The 6,449-nt window shown below is 47.9% G+C and overlaps 1 protein-coding gene across 1 annotated transcript in view; it reads right to left on the reverse strand.

Annotated features, from left to right (window-relative positions):
• AWAT2 (acyl-CoA wax alcohol acyltransferase 2) overlaps positions 1–5,652 on the reverse strand; it is a 47,568-nt gene extending 41,916 nt beyond the window's left edge. Inside the window, exons 1-2 of the mRNA XM_086389900.1 lie at positions 5,541–5,652; positions 4,759–5,020 (exon numbers count right to left, since the gene is read on the reverse strand). The gene's annotated coding sequence lies outside the window, so the exon portion shown is untranslated. The remainder of the gene's footprint in view (positions 1–4,758; positions 5,021–5,540) is intronic.
• Positions 5,653–6,449: the final 797 nt, after the last annotated feature.

A 6,449-nucleotide genomic window follows, 5' to 3' on the forward strand; every position in this document is an offset into this window, starting at 1 on the left:
TAATTCATGTAGAAAGCAGGAAGGTTTGTTTTTTGTTTTTCTGTTGGTCTAGGCAGAGCTGAGTGCATTTATGGTTTGAGGAGAGAAGCCAGAGAGGAGGGGAAAGAGAGCAAAGGTGCTTGATCCTCCCCAGAAGCCCAGGAGGGGATGGATCAAGAACCCATATTTGTACAGTTTTGCCCAGGGCAAGGCACCTTTTAAAATCTGAAGAAAGGAGAGGTCTACGCAGTGGAGAGCCGAGAGAGCCTAACATTAGGAGATGGTGAGAGCCTTTGCTGGCCAGAAGGAGTCCAGGAGTGGGTAAAGAGAGCTGGAGAAAACCTGCAGTGATGATTACTCAGTGTTCATAACAGTGAAAATTATGGCAATTGCTCATTTCTGGATCCCACCTCAGGCCTGCCGAATCAGACTCTCTGGAGGCGGAGCCCCAGTGCCTGTGTTTTTAATAAGCTCTGAAGGAGGTTCTGATAGCCCCTGAGTTTGAGAGACATATTGGCTTATAAAATCCACAGGCCTCAGAAAATGAAGCAAAGATGGGTTCACCGTGTATGATTCTGATAGAGGTGGTCTGTGGATACACTGCAAAATTTTTCCTCTACAGTGACCGTGGCTAGTATGTGGGCTTTGGAGCTGGATTCTAATTAGTACTATAGTCTATGGCCATACCACCCTGAACATGCCCGATCTTGTCTGCTGCTGCTGCTGCTGCTAAGTCGCTTCAGTCGTGTCCAACTCTGTGCGACCCCATAGACAGCAGCCCACCAGGCTCCCCCGTCCCTGGGATTCTCCAGGCAAGAATACTGGAGTGGGTTGCCATTTCCTTCTCCAATGCATGAAAGTGAAAAGGGAAAGTGAAGTCGCTCACTCATGTCCGACTCTTCGAGACCCCATGGACTTCAGCCTACCAGGCTCCTCCATCCATGGGATTTTCCAGGCAAGAGTACTGGAGTGGGGTGCCATTGCCTTCTCTGCGATCTTGTCTAAATAATACTATATATCTCTCATGCCACTTTTGGCAGAGTTAGTTAACCTCTCCATGCCTCAATTTAATCATCTGGAAAATGGAGCTAATAATAGTATTCACTTCAGAGGGTTGTTGTGAGGATTAAATAAGTTAATGTATGTAAAATGTCTGAAACATAATCAACACTTAACACTCAATAAATGATAGCTATTATTGTTGCTATTTTTATTATTCACCATAGTTGCAGGGCCCATGGCCACTGAAAGTATGATCTATGAAGAGCAGCTTAGGCAATGGAATGTTCAGGCAGATTCATGAAAATCACCCAGAGAATAAAAAAGACAGTCTTGTGATCAGAGAAGCACTCATGAGGAGAAAGGAGAAAGGTGGCAGAATGAGGGCTTTTCCCTGTCCTGGCTGGCCTTACAGGGGTTCCTGGCTGGCAAAGACAGTCACTGACCAGGTGTTCTGGAGTTCCACCCTACTGATTTAGTGAAGGAAGGCTCAGTGGGGGGAAAGGGAGTGGCAGAGAGATGAAAGTGCTGGTATTCCCTCTCCAGGGGGACAGGAACCAGTATGCATCAAGGACTAACTGCTTAAAACCTGCCTTGATTTTCCTCTGGTGGAAAGTACCAGGTTCTAAAATATTATCAAATGAAGAAAAGTCCTTTATTATTTATCTGACTAAAGGCCTGCCCTTAGATTCTAAGCCAAGCCTCTTGGACATACACTCGGACCCCTCCCTTCAGCCATGGGTTCAGGCTGCTGCTTAGCCTCTTGGTCTCTCTTTCTGCACCTTTGAACTTAATCCTGCTAGGTTTCCAGTTAAGGGGTGCCCAGACAGCTGGGGAGAGAGCTAGAATCCAGGTCCCATAAGAAGCAGTTGAAGGAGGAGCTGTTAGCTTGGAGAAGAGAAGACTGAAGACAGTGTGGAACCTGTATCTCTAAAGGGCTCTTACAGGACAGCAAAAGCAGGTGGGGTGGGAGTCCCGAGGGGCAGAGCTAGGGCTTATAAATGGATAGAAACAGTGGGAAAGCATATTTCAGCTCAACACAAGGAACTGGCTTTCTAACAGAATCGATCATCCATGAATCAAAATAGATACCTTGTGAGGTAATGAGCTCCCTGACACTGAAGTGCAAGCTGAAGTTGGATGATAGCTTGATAGAAGAGAACACTTCAATGTCTGCTTAACCTTTATAGCTAAAACACTTGTTCTGTGCTTTTGTTCAACAGCATGGTTTCATTCCATAACCATTGGTATACTTAACCTTGCTTTAATATCTGGTAACCAGGTCATATCTAAATATACTGCATGTGTGCATGCTAAGTCACTTCAGTCACGTCCAACTCTGTGCAATCTTGTGGACTGTAGCCTGCCAGCTCCTCTGTCCATGGGATTCTCCAGGCAAGAATACAGGAGTGGGTTGCTGTGCCCTCCTCCAGGAAATCTTCCTGATCCAGGGATTGAACCTGTGTCTCCTATGGCTCCTGCATTGCAGGTGGATTCTTTACCACTGAGCCACCAGGGAAGCCCATCTAAATATACTAGAGAATACCTATTGGGGAGCATTCTGAGTTTCTCACAGGCCTCGTGTGGGTCTACGTGTGTCTCTCCTTTCTATCTACCATCACCTCTCCCCTCCCAGACTACCTACAAAGTCTGCTACACTGCTCTAGTTCCCAGCTTGTTGGCTGGCCAACAACAGACTCATTGGCTGTTTAGGATCTAAGGTATAAAGTCAGTGATGGAAGGTGAAAAAACTGGAAACGTGGCAAGTAATCCAGAGGCCCAAGAACTCTGGCCAAGTTCCCGTGGCTGTTGTCCGTGGTCTACGGAACAAGTGTTTCTCAAAGTTTAGTGTGCATAGAATCACCTGGGATCTTGTTAAAATGCAGATTCTTGTTCAGAAGCCTGAGATCCTGCATTTCTAACAAGCTTCCAGGTGCTAATGATTAGCCCAGTCCATGAATCTAAATCATTATACAAATAGGAGGGTTGTTGCTGTGGTTATATTTACCAGTGTGATTATCATTCATTGTTTCGTGCCAGAGTTGTAGTAAGGGTTGCAAACTCAAATGCCCATCAACATTAATAAAAGTGGGTGAGAGAAGGCAGATGTACAACAATGAATTCTAAACTATTTGGATTGAGACCCAGCATAGCACCAAATAGAGGGCGTCCCCGGTGGCTCAGCTATAAAGAATCCACCTGCAGTGCAGGAGCCGCAGGAGATGTGGGTTTGATCCCTGGGTCAGGAAGGTCCCCTGGAGAAGGGCATGGCAACCCACTCCAGCATTCTTGCCTGGAGAATCCCATGGACAGAGGAGCCTAGCAGGCTACAGTCCACAGGGTCACAAAGAGTCAGACACGACTGAAGCGACTGAGCGTGTATGCACATAGCACCAAATACAGAGGGTAGACACCTGGCAGCCACCAGCCCAGGAGCTGTGTGAGTCTACATCCACTCTGCATGCGTGTGTAATTCTTTGTGAGAAGCCTCTAATCTTGATGTCAGTTTGGTGGAGGTCCCAGGGGTTCTGAGGGGGAACAAAAAGCTAAATCAGTTACTCTTCAGGTGCCTCCAGACCCCCTGGGCCTAGAGCACCTCTCTCTTTTGCAGAAGTAAAGCCCTCCTTGGTTCTTTGCTCAGATTTCTTGCTTCGAAACAAAGGGTTCATTTTTCTTCATTCAAAACAATTAGCACTGGGTGTGTCTCTTTCAAGCCCTATGCCCTCCTACATGCACATTAAACAAAAGGTTTGCTGTGGGCATTTTTGGCCAGTAGACTACAGCACAGGGCCCAGTTCAGAGGGGTAAGAGGTGAACTGGGCAAAGGCCTGACGGCAGAGTCCCAGCTCAGCGCTCTGTCCCTAGGTTTGGGGAGAGAAATTCCTTGGAAGAGGAAATGATTTCTCAAGCTGTCACTCAAGCCAGATCAAATGATCCCTGCAAATATTTGCCTTTGCTCTGAATCTCCCAGATGGAGGAGATCTTACAAAGTGCCATTTCACCCAACTCACCATGGCTGTCTCCCACTCAGCAACACCTTAATGTCTTCTTTATTCCCTAAGCATGTTTTTTGGTTGGCCTTTATTTTCCTGAGTGATTTTCCTCCCCTAAGCAAGAATTTTACCTGTCAGGAAAACACTGTTCTTGAGTATAAGTTAGTCTTCAGGGACTGTGAGCTCTTTAAGATTTCAGGGCCTGATTTCTCTGTCAGGGTCAGGTGCCAGAAGTCACAATGCTCAATGAGATGTATTGTTCTTCCACAAGAGGCCCATCCAGTAAGAAAAATGGCAACATAGCAGAAGGCTTAATCCCAGGTTTATGACCAGGGATAGGAAACCCCCCCTCAACCCCCTTGGTCCCTTGGGAAGTGGCACTGGAGAGTCAAGTCCAGCTATTCCACAGAAGAGACAGGACAGTGCGCTTCATTTTCTCACAGCCCCAGCCCTTTTTCACAATGGCAGCACCAACACCTCCTGGAAAGGAATGGTGCTAACTTTCAAGAGTGGGCAGCCCATCATTGCACACAGCCTGGGCACAGAGCCAAAGGAGCCACAAATGGGGAACATCAAGGATGCCAAGAAGGGAAAAGGGCTCAGAGAATTAGCTGCCTCCCCTGGGAGGAGGAGAAGCTGCTTCCAAGGCTCCAGGGACACTGCGATGGTGGTGGGGGGACCCTCTCCCCCCTAGAGTGTCAAGTGAGACCTCTACTGGCCTATCTCTCCACACCATCCCCCTTAAATTGCTCCTCTGTGTGCTGGGTCAAGGCTGATGAGAACTTACAGGAGCTGAGGCTGGTCCTTCACAGGTGTGATGAGAATGTGGCCAGTCATGAAGGTAGGCCCCAAGACGGAGAACCCCAAGATGGGTCTGCTCCCAGGTGGCCTGCTTCATCGGAACATCCAGCTGGTGAAGAGAGACTGTTGAATTGCAGGAAAAGCTTGCTCTGGGAACTAATCCCATTAGGTTGGAATTTGGTTCCCCACGTTCTAGCTCTGTGACCTTGAGCAAGTTATTTCACTGCTCTGTGCTTCGGTTTCCTGATCTGTGAAAACAAAAAAGTACCTACCACTTAAGTGTACTATGAGGATTTAAAGAGGTATTTGTAAAAGCACCTTTTTTACCATCTGAGCCACCAGAAGACCTAGGTTCGATCCCTGGGTTGCAAAGATCCCCTGGAGAAGGAAATGGCAACCCACTCCAGTATTCTTGCCTGGGAAATCCCATGGACAGAGGAGCCTGACGGGCTACAGTCCACGGGGTCACAAAGAGTCAGACACGACTTAACGATTAACATTTTCACTTTTTGTAAAAGCACCTGATGCAGAGATGTGCTCATAAGTGTTTCTTCCCTTCCCTTGGCTTGGTAGAATATGTTTACTAAGGACAGGTGAGATACACAGAGGCCTGCCCTATCCTTCGGACTGGTATCAAATTGGAGGCCTCTAGATACCATGCCCCCCAAACAAAAATAAGACCAGAAGAACGTTAAGTAAAGCTGCTGTCTGCCTGCCAAATGCATAGCTGATCCTCTTGGTCCATGGGCATGTTTGAGGGAGTCATACCTCTATGCCAGGCTTGTCATAGTCTGTTCTTCTTGTGATCAGAAGCAGTCATTTGCAAGACTGCTGGCCTGAGGAACGGTTTCTCTTTGTGAAGCTAATTAATCCATGAAGTACTTTGAACTTTGCTCCCTCCTGCACAAATCCCCTCTCCCCATCCTTCTCCTAGCTAACCTCTCCTCCTGCTGGCCTCAACTTTAAACATTAATTCGGCAGAGAAGCTTTCCAGACAATCAAACTAGGCTATACTTTCCCTGAGCACTTTGCACACCAACAAGTAATGAAAGGATCACACGGTTCTGTATATAGACTGTTTCCCCTGTTAGGCTGGAAGCTCCTGAGGGAGAGACAGGGCCTGTTTTGTTCCCCTCTATCACCTCAGCATCTAGCATAGCACCTGGCACACGGCATGTCCTCAGAATAATTGCTGACTGACTAGATGATGCCTGTAGTCCCCCTCAGTCTTAGGAGTCTAGTGTCACACAGGCAGGCTGCTGCTGCTGCTGCTGCTGCTGCTGCTGCTAAGTCACTTCAGTCGTGTCTGACTCTGTGCGACCCCATAGACAGCAGCCCACCAGGCTCCCCCGTCCCTGGAATTCTCCAGGCAAGAATACTGGAGTGGGTTGCCATTTCCTTCTCCAATGCATGAAAGTGAAAAGTGAAAGTGAAGTCGCTCAGTCGTATCTGACTCTTCATGACCCCATGGACTGCAGCCTACCAGGCTCCTCTGTCCATGGGATTTTCCAGGCAAGAGTACTGGAGTGGGGTGCCATTGCCTTCTCTGCACAGGCAAGCTATTCCCCTGTAAACCCCCAATGGCAAGGCCATGGCTGACTAGCCAGAGTCCAGTCTGGGAATGGTTTGAGATACCCTGAAATATCCCCTTCCCTCTTTCTCTCTCCTTTCTCTCTT

The sequence above is a fragment of the Bos grunniens genome, chromosome X (assembly GCF_055505025.1).
Source record: "Bos grunniens cultivar Pamir isolate PY7600 chromosome X, Bosgru_T2T1.0, whole genome shotgun sequence".
Lineage (NCBI taxonomy): Eukaryota > Metazoa > Chordata > Mammalia > Artiodactyla > Bovidae > Bos > Bos grunniens.